The following is a 14,033-nucleotide window of genomic DNA, read 5'->3' on the forward strand; positions in this document are numbered from 1 at the left end:
CTTCATAAGGTAGCGCACAGCACTGCAGCTGTGCGCCATTGTTGTCAGCACACTTCACCAACAGTCACCAACTGTCACTGAGGGTGCAGGGCGCTGGGGGGGGCGCCCTGGGCAGCAATGTATAATACCTTTTTTATGGCTAAAATACATCACATATAGCCCTTGAGGCTATATGGATGTATTTAACCCCTGCCAGATCTCACAAACTCCGGGAGAAGAGCCCGCCGAAAAGGGGGCGGGGCCTATTCTCCTCAGCACACGGCGCCATTTTCCTGCTCAGCTCTGCTGTGAGGAAGGCTCCCAGGCTCTCCCCTGCACTGCACTACAGAAACAGGGTTAAAACAGAGAGGGGGGGCACGTATTTGGCGATATGATTACATATATAAAAATGCTATAAGGGAAAACACTTGTATAAGGGGTTGTCCCTGTATAATTATAGCGTTTTTGGTGTGTGCTGGCAAACTCTCCCTCTGTCTCCCCAAAGGGCTAGTGGGGTCCTGTCCTCTGTCAGAGCATTCCCTGTGTGTGTGCTGTGTGTCGGTACGTGTGTGTCGACATGTAGGAGGACGATGTTGGTGAGGAGGCGGAGAAAATTGCCTGTATTGGTGATGTCACTCTCTAGGGAGTCGACACTGGAATGGATGGCTTATTTAGGAATTACGTGATAATGTCAACACGCTGTAAGGTCGGTTGACGACATGAGACGGCCGGCAAACAAATTAGTACCTGTCCAGGCGTCTCAGACACCGTCAGGGGCTTGTAAAAACGCCCATTTACCTCAGTCGGTCGACACAGACACAGACACGGACACTGACTCCAGTGTCGACGGTGAAGAAACAAACGTATTTTCCTTTAGGGCCACACGTTTCATTTAAGGGCAATGAAGGAGGTGTTACATATTTCTGATACTACAAGTACCACAAATAAGGGTATTATGTAGGGTGTGAATAAACTACTTGTAGTTTTTCCTGAATCAGATAAATTAAATGAAGTGTGTGATGATACGTGGGTTTCCTCCGATAGAAAATTATTGGCGGTATACCCTTTCCCGCCAGAAGTTAGGGCGAGTTGGGAAACACACCTTAGGGTGAATAAGGCGCTCACACGCTTATAAAAACAAGTGGCGTTACCGTCTCCAGATACGGCAGCCCTCAAGGAGCCAGCTGATAGGAAGCTGAAAAATATCCTAAAAGTATATACACATATACTGGTGTTATACTACGACCAGCAATCGCCTCAGCCTGGATGTGCAGCGCTGAGGGGGCTTGGTCGGATTTCCTGACTGAAAATATTGATACCCTTGACAGGGACAAGATTTTATTGACTATAGAGCATTTTAAGGATGCATTTCTATATATGCGAGATGCGCAGAGGGATATTTGCATTCTGGCATCAAGAGTAAATGTGATGTCCATATCTGCCAGACGACAGTGGTCAGGTGATGCAGATTCCAGACGGCACATGGAAGTATTGCCGTATAAAGGGGCGGTCCATCGGACCTGGTGGCCATGGCAACAGCTGAAAAATCCACCTTTTGTTACCCCAAGTCACATCTCAGCAGAAAAGGACACAGTCTTTTCAGTCTCAGTCCTTTCGTCCCCATAAGGGCAGGCGGGCAAAAGGGCCAGTCATATCTGCCCAGGGGTAGAGGAAAGGGAAGAAGACTGCAGCAGGCAGCCCATTCCCAGGAACAGAAGCCCTCCACAGCTTCTGCCAAGTCCGCAGCATGACGCTGGGGCCGTACAAGCGGACTCAGGTGCGGTAGGGGGTCATCTCAAGAGTTTCAGCACGCAGTGGGCTCACTCACAAGTGGACTCCTGGATCCTACACGTAGTATCCCAGGTGTACATTGGAAATTCGAGACGTCTCCCCCTCACAAGTTCCTGAAGTCTGCTTTACCAACGTCTCCCTCCGACAGGGAGGCAGTATTGGGAACAATTCACAGGCTGTATTCCCAGCAGGTGATAATCAAAGTACCCCTTCTACAACAAGGGAAGGGGTATTATTCCACACTATATTGTGGTACTGAAGCCAGACGGCTAGGTGAGATCTGAAATATTTGAACACTTACATACAAGCGTTCAAATCAAGATGGAGTCACTCAGAGCAGTGATAGCGAACCAGGAAGAAGGGGACGATATGGTGTCACTGGATATCAGGGACGCTTACCTACATGTCCAAATTTGCCCTTCTCACCAAGGGTACCTCAGGTTCGTGGTACAGAACTGTCACTATCAGTTCAGAAGCTGCCGTTTGGATTGTCCACGGCACCCCGGGTCTTTACCAAGGTAATGGCCGAAATGATGATTCTTCTTAAAAGAAATATGGACGCTTTCCTGATAAGGGCAAGGTCCAGAGAACAGTTGGAGGTCGGAGTAGCACTATCTTAAGTAGTTCTACGACAGCACGAGTGGATTCTAAATATTCCAAAATCGCAGTTTTTTCCGACGACACGTCTACTGTTCCTAGGGATGATTCTGGACACAGTCCAGAAAAGGATGTTTTCTCCCGGAGAAGAAAGCCAGGGAGTTATCCGAGCTAGTCAGGAACCTCCTAAAACCAGGAAAAGTATCAGTGCATCATTGCACAAGGATCCTGTGAAAAATGGTGGTTTCTTACAAAGCGATCCCATTCGGTAGATTTCACGCAAGAACCTTTACGTGGGATCTGCTGGAAAAATGGTCCGGATCGCATCTTCAGATGCATCAGCGGATAACCCTGTCTCCAAGGACAAGGGTGTTTCTTCTGCGGTGGCTGCAGAGTGCTCATCTATGAAAGGGCCGCAGATTCGGCATTCAGGACTGGGTCCTGGTGACCACGGATGCCAGCCTGAGTGGCTGGGGAGCAGTCACACAAGGAAAAAATTTCCAGAGAGTGTGATCGAGTCTGGAGACTTCTCTCCACATAAATATACTGGAGCTAAGGGCAATTTACAATGCTCTAAGCTTAGCAAGACCTCTGCTTCAAGGTCAGCCGGTATTGATCCAGTGGGACAACATCACGGCAGTCGCCCACGTAAACAGACAGGGCGGCACAAGAAGCAGGAGGGAAATGGCAGAAACTGCAAGGATTCTTCGCTGGGCGAAAAATCATGTGATAACACTCTCAGCAGTGTTCATTCCGGGAGTGGAAAACTGGGAAGCAGACTTCCTCAGCAGGCATGACCTCCACCCGGGAGAGTGGGGACTTCATCGGGAAGTCTTCCACATGATTGTAAACCGTTGTGAAAAACCAAAGGTGGACATGATGGCGTCCCGCCTGAACAAAAAACTAGATATTGCACCAGGTCAAGGGACCCTCAGGCAATAGCGGTGGACGCTCTGGTAACACTGTGGATGTACCAGTCAGAGTATGTGTTCCCTCCTATGCCTCTCATAAAAAAAGTACTGAGAATCATAAGAGGGAGATGAGTAAGAATGATACTCGTGGTTCCGGATTGGCCAAGAAGGACTTGGTACCCGAAACTTCAAGAGATGTTCACGGAAGACCCGTGGCCTCTACCTTTAAGAAAGGACCTGCTCCAGCAGGGGCCTTGTCTGTTCCAAGACTTACCGCGGCCGCGTTTGACGGCATGGCGGTTGAACGCCGGATCCTGAAAGGGCATTCCAGATGAAGTCATCCCTACCCTGGTCGAAGACAGGAAGGATGTAACCGCAAAAATTTTCACCGCATTTGGCGAAGATATGTTGCGTGGTGTGAGGCCAAGAAGGCCCCTACAGAGGAATTCCAACTGGGTCGTTTCCTACATTTCCTGAAAACAGGACTGTCTATGGGCCTAAAATTAGGGTCCATTAAGGTTCAAATTTCGGCCCTGTCGAATTTCTTCCAGAAAGAACTGGCTTTAGTGCCTGACGTTCAGATGTTTGTAAAAGGGGTACTGCATATACAGCCTCCTTTTGTGCCCCAGTGGCACCTTGGGATCTCAATGTTGTTTTGAGTTTCCTAAAGTCACATTGGTTTGAACCACTCACCACTGTGGACTTAAAATATCTCACATGGAAGGTGACGATGCTATTAGCCCTGGCTTCAGCCAGGCGTGTGTCAGAATTGGCGGCTTTATCATATATAAAGCCCTTACTTAATTTTTCATTCTGACAGGGCAGAATTGAGGACTCGTCCTCAATTTCTCCTTAAGGTGTTTTCTGTTTTTCACATGAACCAACCTATTGTGGTACCTGCGGGTACTAGGGACTTGGAGGACTCCAAGTTACTTGACGTTGTCAGGGCCCTGAAAAATATGTTTCCAGGAAGGCTGGAGTCAGAAAATCTGACTCGCTGTTTAGCCTGTATGCACCCAACAAGATGGGTGCTCCTGCTTCTAAGCAGACGATTGCTCGCTGGATTTGTAATACAATTCAGTTTACACATTCTGTGGCAGGCCTGCCACAGCCAAAATCGGTAAAAGCCCATTCCAAAAGGAAGTGGGCTCATCTTGGGCGACTGCCCGAGGGGTCTCGGCTTTACAACTTTGCCGAGCAGTTACTTGGTCAGGGGAAAACACGTTTGCTAAATTCTACAAATTTGATACCCTGGCTGAGGAGGACATGGAGTTCTCTCATTCGGTGCTGCAGGGTCATCCGCACTCTCCCGCCCGTTTGGGAGCTTTGGTATAATCCCCATGGTCCTGACGGAGTCCCCAGCATCCACTAGGACGTCAGAGAAAATAAGATTTTACTTACCGATAAATCTATTTCTCGTAGTCCGTAGTGGATGCTGGGCGCCCATCCCAAGTGCGGATTGTCTGCAATACTTGTACATAGTTATTGTTACAAAAATCGGGTTATTCTTGTTGTGAGCCATCTTTTCAGAGGCTCCTTCGTTGTTATCATACTGTTAACTGGGTTCAGATCACAGGTTGTACGGTGTGATCGGTGTGGCTGGTATGAGTCTTACCCGGGATTCAATATCCTTCCTTATTATGCACGCTCGTCCGGGCACAGTATCCTAACTGAGGCTTGGAGGAGGGTCATAGGGGGAGGAGCCAGTGCACACCACCTGATCCTAAAGCTTTTATTATTGTGCCCTGTCTCCTGCGGAGCCGCTATATCCCCATGGTCCTGACGGAGTCCCCAGCATCCACTACGGACTACGAGAAATAGATTTATCGGTAAGTAAAATCTTATTTTTTATATTAATTTTTCTTTATTTACTGGAAACCCAGGTCCTAGCTTACAGTTGTACTGCACAGGTGTAAGTATGTGTATTCTTACTGCTGCCAGCGAGGAACGCCAGCCAGTATTTCTCCCCGTACTATATGTTTTGTTGTTTATTGTTAAATACACTGTTATAGAAAATGCTTATTTTGAAAAAAATAAATAAATTATATACTAATACCAGCCAGAATAGATGACATATATTAACTCAATTTCTTTCGTTAAATGCTACAATTTAATAACGTATTGACACTTAGAGTAACTACAGTGTGCGCCCTTCTAGTTGGGCAGCTAGGGGCCATCAAATTGTTCTTTCTCCTAGTTATGGTCATTTTCTACTTTAAGTATACAGTATTACCCCTAAGAAATATCTAGTTAAAATCCATACAGTTGTAATATCACTAGTATACTTGACCACACATATGCTGGGTCAAACAAATAATATAAGGGAGCGCTGCTGTGTTCATATATATAAATATTGCAATAGAATCCACAATAATGATCAATCTATTTTGCAGATAAAGGTATATAGCTTTCATTGAAAAATGTGAGGAGCTTATTATAAATATAAGAGACAATAATATATAAAAAAAAACACACATTAAAATTTGTATCCAATTTGCTCCACAGTAGCAATAATATTGCTAAGTTCACGCTGCAAGTCCCAAAATAATTAGGCTGAGACCAACAGCACATTAAAGAGATATACCAGTGTGATTGCTTTGTAACTTTTGCAGAAAGACAAATTAACCGCAGGACACATGCGCTATGCTCAGTCACCCCAGTTTTTGCTCCCGCCCCCCTCCCCACACATTGCGCAGTCCAACCCACCACAACCCCTCCCCAGCTCCCATACTTGCCCATCATTCCCAGCACCAGTCCTCTTCTCCTAGGTCTGTCCCGCCTCCCTTGCTGTTGAGCAATTATCCTACCTGGAAAATATAATATTCCATTGGATAGGAATCATTTTATCACAGTGGTTCTCAAGCTCAGTCCTCAGAACCTCCTAACAGTTCATGTTTGTCCTGTCACCTTGTAGGTGCACACAGAGGCGTCGGAACTGGGGGGGGGGGGCAAGGGGGCAGCTCGCCCCCCCCATACATAGAGAGGCGCCGATCAAGGTATAGGAGGAGCGGAGGAGCGATGTGTGGTCAGGTGAAAGACCGCACATTACATCCTCCGCTCCATGCAGTGAACATCCCAGGCCCGGTGCGGCCCCTCCCCCATCATTTTCAGGCTTTTTAAAAAATTGCTATTGCTGCCGCTGCACTGCTATTCATACAGCAGCATGCCTGCAGTCTGAGGAGCTCCGCCTCCCTGAGCTCTGCAGTCTGCTCTACGAGGTTCCCGGCCGTCAGCATGAGGCAGGAGGATCATCTCTCTCCGCGCGATGGATGCAGGCGGCGGGCGGACCTACTGAGCCCGGAGGCGGACAGGTGAGCTGGACTGTGCGGCTGGCTGTGGACTGTGCGGCTGCGCTGGAGGCGTCCCCGGGGACAGCGTGGGGGAGAGAGAGGGAAGATGCGGCTGGAGGCATCATGACAGCGGGGGAGGGGGGAGGAAGCTGCCTGTGACGCTGGAAGCATCCCCTTTGCTCTGTGAAAGGGGAGGGGGGGGGGGGAGGCTGTCTGTGCTGCTGGGACACCTCCTGTGATGGGGGGGGGGGGGGGGGGGGGGCTGTCTGTACTGCTGGAACACCTCTTGTGATGGGGGGGGGTATAGGGGAGAGGAGGCTGGCCATGCCGCTGGGAGGCATCCCCTGCCCCTGTCATCGTGCAGTGTGTGTGTAGGGGGGGGGGGGGGTTAGGAGGTTGGCTGTGCCCTATCATCCACTATCCACCTGTCACCCTCACCATGTCACCCGCTATCCCCCCCCATCACGCTCACCATGTCACCCACTATCCACCTGTCACCCGCTATCCCCCCCATCACCGTCACCATGTCACCCGCTATCCCCCCCGTCACCGTCACCATGTCACCTGCTATCCCCTCTGTCACTCTCACCATTTCACCCACTATCCCCCCTGTCACCCTCACCATGTCGCCCACTATCCACCCTGTCACCCTCACCATGTCACCCACTATCCCCCTGTCACCCTCACCATGTCGCCCGCTAGCCCCCTGTCACCATCACCATGTCACCCGATATCCACCTGTCACCCTCACCATGTCACTCGCTATCCCCTTGTCACCCGCTATCCCCTTGTCACCCTCACCATGTCACCCGCTATCCCCCTGTCACCCTCACCATGTCACTTGCTATCCCCCCTGTCACCCTCACCATGTCACCCGCTATCCCCCTGTCACCCCCACCATGTCACCTGCTATCTCCTCTGTCACCCTCACCATGTCACTTGCTATCCCCCCTGTCACCCTCACCATGTTACCCTCACCATGTCGCCCACTATCCCCGTCACCCTCACCATGTCACCCACTATCTCCCTGTCACTCTCTCTCCCTGTCACCCACTATCTCCATCACCTAGTATCTCCCTGTCTCCCTCACCATGTCACCCACTATTTTTATGTCACCCAATGTCTTTCTGTCACCCACTATTTCCCTGACACTTTCTGCCTCCCTGTCACACCTCCTTGCTGAGAAGTGCTGCTGTTGCTGCCGGCTGCCAGCGCTTGTCACTGAGACAGGCAGCAGCTGCGCCTGCAGCATGAAAAGCGGCTCCTCCCTCTCTGCCTCCTTACTGAGGGAGCCGCACTGTCCTGCCTGTTGCTGTCGCTGCTGCCAGAGCCTGTCTCACTTACCACAGGCAGCTCAGCAGCGGTGCCGGCGGCATGAAGAGATGTCCCGCCCAGGAAGACCACACTATCTCAGGCAGCTCTGAGTACTCTCCGAGTCCCGAGCTCCGCCTCCCCAGTTGGCTGCTCTAAATCAAAGGGATCGCCGCAACACACAGACAGAATCCCACGTGTGACAGGCTGCTGCCTTTTCCTAAAGAAGAGAGGAGGCATTACTTACACTCCTAATATAAGGTAATCGACAGTCGGGGAGGGGGGTGGGTGGGGATGGCTCTCCGTATGTTATAATCTGTATATGAATGTTTAATCCACACTGTGATTTAGAGTATTTTATTTAGAAAGCTATTTTTATAGGCCCCTTCCCTCACTTTCCTTGTAAGTCCACCCTCAGTGCCCCTGCCCTCACCCTCCCTTTAACACCCCATCAGTGCCCATGCCCTCACCCTCCCTGTAACTCCCCGTCAGTGCCCCTGCCCTCACCCCCCCTGTAACTCGCCGTCAGAGTCCCTGCCCTCACCCACCATGTAACTCCCCGTCAGTGTCCCTGCCCTCACCCTCCCTGTAACTCCCTTTCAGAGTCCCTGCCCTCACCCTCCCTGTAACTCCCCCTCAGCATCCCTGCCCTCACCCTCCCTGTAACTCCCCCTTAGCATCCCTGACCTCGCCCTCCCTGTAACTCCCCCTCAGCATCCCTGCCCTCACCCTCCCTGTATCTCCCCCTCATCATCCCTGCCCTCACCCTCCCTGTAACTCCCCCTCAGCATCCCTGCCCTCACCCTCCCTGTATCTCCCCCTCATCATCCCTGCCCTCACCCTCCCTGTAACTCCCCCTTAGCATCCCTGCCCTCGCCCTCCCTGTAACTCCCCCTCAGCATCCCTGCCCTCACCCTCCCTGTAACTCCCCCTCAGCATACCTGCCCTCACCCTCCCTGTAACTCCCCCTCAGCATCCCTGCCCTCGCCCTCCCTGTAACTCCCCCTCAGCATCCCTTCCCTCACCATCCCTGTTACTCCCCCTCAGCATCCCTGCCCTCACCCTCCCTGTAACTCCCTCTCAGCATCCCTGCCCTCACCCTCCCTGTAACTCCCCCTCAGCATCCCTGCCCTCGCCCTCCCTGTAACTCCCCCTCAGCATCCCTGCCCTCACCCTCCCTGTAACTCCCCCTCAGCATCCCTGCCCTCACCCTCCCTGTAACTCCCATGGCCACTACTATCAGTCACCTTGACGCCAGCACTGCACTGGTCACTGCTAGTGCTTGACCTACTCTGTCCCTGTTACATGGGGCACGTGGTGGGGAAACTAGAGTGACATGGGAGAGCTGAGCTGCTAATTTTACTGTTCTGTGTTCAAATAGTCGCCACCTCCAGGGGGAGTGTATATTTGCCGTGCAAGTGTGCGATCCTATGTGTGCGCTGAGCTGCTAAAATCCAGTGTGTGCAGTCTCTGCGCAGCCCAGGACTTACTCCTACAGTGCGATCACATCAGGCTGATCGGGCCGGAGCTGACATCAGATACCCGCCATGAAAACGCTTGGGCACGCCTGCGATTTTCCGGACACTCCCTGTAAACAGTCAGTTACCACCCACAAACGGTCTCTTCCTGTCAATCACCTTGCAAACGCCCGTGCCAACGGATTTTTTGCATCATCCCCTCGCTGACCAGAGATGCCCTTTGTTGCTGTCCAATGCGCATGCGCAGTTAATACCTGATTGCCCACTGTGCGAAAACATACAGCAGCGATCAGATCTGAATGACCCCCTTAGTGTGGATCTGGCCTTCTCAATGTATTTCAGGTGGATCTGGCCTACAGCGATTCAGCAATTTAGGGGCGCCAAAATGAGATTATATCTTGCCCCCCCCCCCCCAGCCTAAAAACGTTCTGACGCCCCTGGGTGCACATGTGTCTTACCAATACCCCTTTCACACTGAAGCCCTGGCTCAGACATGTGTCCGACCCCGGATATTGAACACGGGTTGTAGTCGGGGGTTCAGATATACTTACACCTTTCGCACCACCGCCAGGACGGTATCCGTTCAGATGGTCGACAATGTTAAGGTCGACACTCATTAGGTCAGCCACTATTGGTCGACATTGACATGGACAAATGGTCGGCACATGAAAGGTCGACACATGAAAAGGTCGATATGAGTTTTTCAAATTTTTTTTTATTTTTTGGAACTTTTTCATACTTTACGATCCACGTGGACTATGTTTGGGAAAGGTAACCTGTGACGAGTGCAGCGGTAGCGGAGCAAGGGGATGCGGTGCACTAATTGGGGTTCCCCATCACTTTACGCTGAAAACAACACCCCAAAAAATAAAAAAAATCACGTTGACCTTTTCATGTGTCGATCTTTCATGTGTCGACCATTTGCCCATGTCGACCATGCCAATGTCAACCAATAGTGGTCGACCTAATGAGTGTCGACCTTAACATTGTCGCCCATTCATACCGGAACCCGCCAGGACACAGGTCGTTGCTGCTCCCACAGAACGTTTGGAGATTACATTATCCCCCAGGTCCCCTTAGCCAGCCCATCAGCAGCCTTTTAGGCATTACCTAGGTCATCAATACTCTGTCCTGCCTTTCTCACTGCAGCTGACCCGGATCGGACCATGGATGCAAGACCCAGGACGGCCGCCTTCCCACAGAGATGGGACCCAGGTCTTGTCGGCTTGCCATGGCAATTACCCGGATTCTCAGCTCTGTGTGAAAGGGGTATAACTGTCACCTTCAAAGATGCACAGGTGACCAGTAAAACATGAATTTTTGGGGGTTCTGAAGACCAAGTTTGAGAACCACTGATTTATATAAATCTAGTTGGTTGATGACTTGCAAATATCTTTTGTGCCATAGACCAGCATTACAGTCGTATCAGACATTAAGCTGATTTGGTACTTGTGGGATATGTGGTATACTTAGAGGGCTGTACTAAGAGTTTATGGTGCTCTGAGTATTATTTTAGCTGGCGGGTTAGTAAAAATCAAGTAGCAATAAAAGGAAAACATAACTTAAATCAGGCATTCCCAACCTTGGTCCTCAAGGCACACTAACAGTGCAGGTTTTAGTGATATCCAGGCTTCAGCACAGATGGTTAAAATAAGAATTTACTTACCGATAATTCTATTTCTCATAGTCCGTAGTGGATGCTGGGGACTCCGAAAGGACCATGGGGAATAGTGGCTCCGCAGGAGACTGGGCACAAAAGTAAAAGCTTTAGGACTACCTGGTGTGCACTGGCTCCTCCCCCTATGACCCTCCTCCAAGCCTCAGTTAGGATACTGTGCCCGGACGAGCGTACACAATAAGGAAGGATTTTGAATCCCGGGTAAGACTCATACCAGCCACACCAATCACACCGTACAACTTGTGATTTGAACCCAGTTAACAGCATGATAACAGAGGAGCCTCTGAAAAGATGGCTCACAACAATAATAACCCGATTTTTGTAACAATAACTATGTACAAGTATTGCAGACAATCCGCACTTGGGATGGGCGCCCAGCATCCACTACGGACTATGAGAAATAGAATTATCGGTAAGTAAATTCTTATTTTCTCTAACGTCCTAGTGGATGCTGGGGACTCCGAAAGGACCATGGGGATTATACCAAAGCTCCCAAACGGGCGGGAGAGTGCGGATGACTCTGCAGCACCGAATGAGAGAACTCCAGGTCCTCCTCAGCCAGGGTATCAAATTTGTAGAATTTTGCAAACGTATTTGCCCCTGACCAAGTAGCTGCTCGGCAAAGTTGTAAAGCCGAGACCCCTCAGGCAGCCGCCCAAGATGAGCCCACTTTCCGTGTGGAATGGGCTTTTACAGATTTTGGCTGTGGCAGGCCTGCCACAGAATGTGCAAGCTGAATTGTACTACAAATCCAACGAGCAATCGTCTGCTTAGAAGCAGGGGCACCCAGCTTGTTGGGTGCATACAGGATAAACAGCGAGTCAGATTTTCTGACTCCAGCCGTCCTGGAAACATATATTTTCAGGGCCCTGACTACGTCCAGCAACTTGGAATCCTCCAAGTCCCTAGTAGCCGCAGGCACCACAATAGGCTGGTTTAAGTGAAATGCTGAAACCACCTTAGGGAGAAATTGAGGACGAGTCCTCAATTCTGCCCTGTCCGTATGAAAAATTAGGTAAGGGCTTTTATAGGATAAAGCCGCCAATTCTGATACACGCCTGGCTGAAGCCAGGGCTAACAGCATTACCACTTTCCATGTGAGATATTTTAAGTCCACAGTGGTGAGTGGTTCAAACCAATGTGATTTTAGGAATCCCAAAACTACATTGAGATCCCAAGGTGCCACTGGAGGCACAAAAGGAGGCTGTATATGCAGTACCCCCTTGACAAACGTCTGAACTTCAGGAACTGAAGCTAGTTCTTTTTGGAAGAATATTGACAGGGCCGAAATTTGAACCATAATGGACCCTAATTTGAGGCCCATAGACAGTCCTGTTTGCAGGAAATGCAGGAATCGACCCAGTTAAAATTCCTCTGTAGGGGCCTTCCTGGCCTCACACCACGCAACATATTTACGCCAAATACGGTGATAATGTTGCACAGTTACATCCTTCCTGGCTTTGATCAGGGTAGGGATAACTTCATCCGGAAATGCCTTTTTCCTTCAGGATCCGGCGTTCAACCGCCATGCCGTCAAACGCAGCCGCGGTAAGTCTTGGAACAGACATGGTCCCTGCTGGAGCAGGTCCTTTCTTAGAGGTAGAGGCCACGGGTCTTCCGTGAGCATCTCTTGAATTTCCAGGTACCAAGTCCTTCTTGGCCAATCCGGAGCCACGAGTATAGTCTTTACACCTCTCCTTCTTATGATTCTCAGTACCTTGGGTATGAGAGGCAGAGGAGGGAACACATATACTGACTGGTACACCCACGGTGTTACCAGAGCGTCCACAGCTATTGCCTGAGGGTCCCTTGACCTGGCGCAATATCTGTCCAGTTTTTTGTTGAGGCGGGACGCCATCATGTCCACCTTTGGTTTTTCCCAACGGTTCACAATCATGTGGAAGACTTCTGGGTGAAGTCCCCACTCCCCCGGGTGAAGATCGTGTCTGCTGAGGAAGTCTGCTTCCCAGTTTTCCACTCCCGGAATGAACACTGCTGACAGTGCTATCACATGATTTTCCGCCCAGCGAAGAATCCTTGCAACTTCCGTCATTGCCCTCCTGCTTCTTGTGCCGCCCTGTCTGTTTACGTGGGCGACTGCCGTGATGTTGTCCGACTGGATCAACACCGGCTGACCCTGAAGCAGAGGCCTTGCCTGACTTAGGGCATTGTAAATGGCCCTTAGTTCCAGGATATTTATGTGAAGTGACGTTTCCATGCTTGACCACAAGCCCTGGAAATTTTTTCCCTGTGTGACTGCTCCCCAGCCTCTCAGGCTGGCATCCGTGGTCACCAGGACCCAATCCTGAATGCCGAATCTGCGGCCCTCTAGGAGATGAGCACTCTGTAACCACCACAGGAGAGACACCCTTGTCCTTGGAGACAGAGTTATCCGCTGATGCATTTGAAGATGCGATCCGGACCATTTGTCCAGCAGATCCCACTGAAAAGTTCTTGCGTGGAATCTGCCGAATGGAATCGCTTCGTAAGAAGCCACCATCTTTCCCAGGACCCTTGTGCATTGATGCACTGACACTTGGCCTGGTCTTAGGAGGTTTCTGACTAGGTCGGATAACTCCCTGGCTTTCTCCTCCGGGAGAAACACCTTTTTCTGGACTGTGTCCAGAATCATCCCTAGGAACAGCAGACGTGTCGTCGGAATCAGCTGCGATTTTGGAATATTTAGAATCCACCCGTGCTGTCGTAGTACTACTTGAGATAGTGCTACTCCGACCTCTAACTGTTCTCTGGACCTTGCCCTTATCAGGAGATCGTCCAAGTAAGGGATAATTAAGACGCCTTTTCTTCGAAGAAGAATCATCATTTCGGTTATTACCTTGGTAAAGACCCGGGGTGCCGTGGACAATCCAAACGGCAGCGTCTGAAACTGATAGTGACAGTTCTGTACCACAAACCTGAGGTACCCTTGGTGAGAAGGGCAAATTGGGACATGGAGGTAAGCATCCTTGATGTCCAGAGACACCATATAGTCCCCTTC

The 14,033-nt window shown here is 50.4% G+C and overlaps 1 protein-coding gene across 6 annotated transcripts in view; it reads left to right on the top strand.

The window, feature by feature from the left end:
- ELFN1 (extracellular leucine rich repeat and fibronectin type III domain containing 1) overlaps positions 1-14,033 on the top strand; it is a 988,432-nt gene that overhangs the window by 458,734 nt on the left and 515,665 nt on the right. For 2 of the 6 annotated variants that reach the window (XM_063934606.1, XM_063934607.1), the window contains exon 1: positions 6,259-6,589. The exons of the other annotated variants lie outside the window; for them this stretch is intronic. The gene's annotated coding sequence lies outside the window, so the exon portion shown is untranslated. Of the gene's footprint in view, positions 1-6,258; positions 6,590-14,033 lie in introns of those variants that run through there. 6 annotated transcript variants of the gene reach the window in all.

This window comes from Pseudophryne corroboree, chromosome 7, assembly GCF_028390025.1.
Source record: "Pseudophryne corroboree isolate aPseCor3 chromosome 7, aPseCor3.hap2, whole genome shotgun sequence".
Taxonomy (NCBI): domain Eukaryota; kingdom Metazoa; phylum Chordata; class Amphibia; order Anura; family Myobatrachidae; genus Pseudophryne; species Pseudophryne corroboree.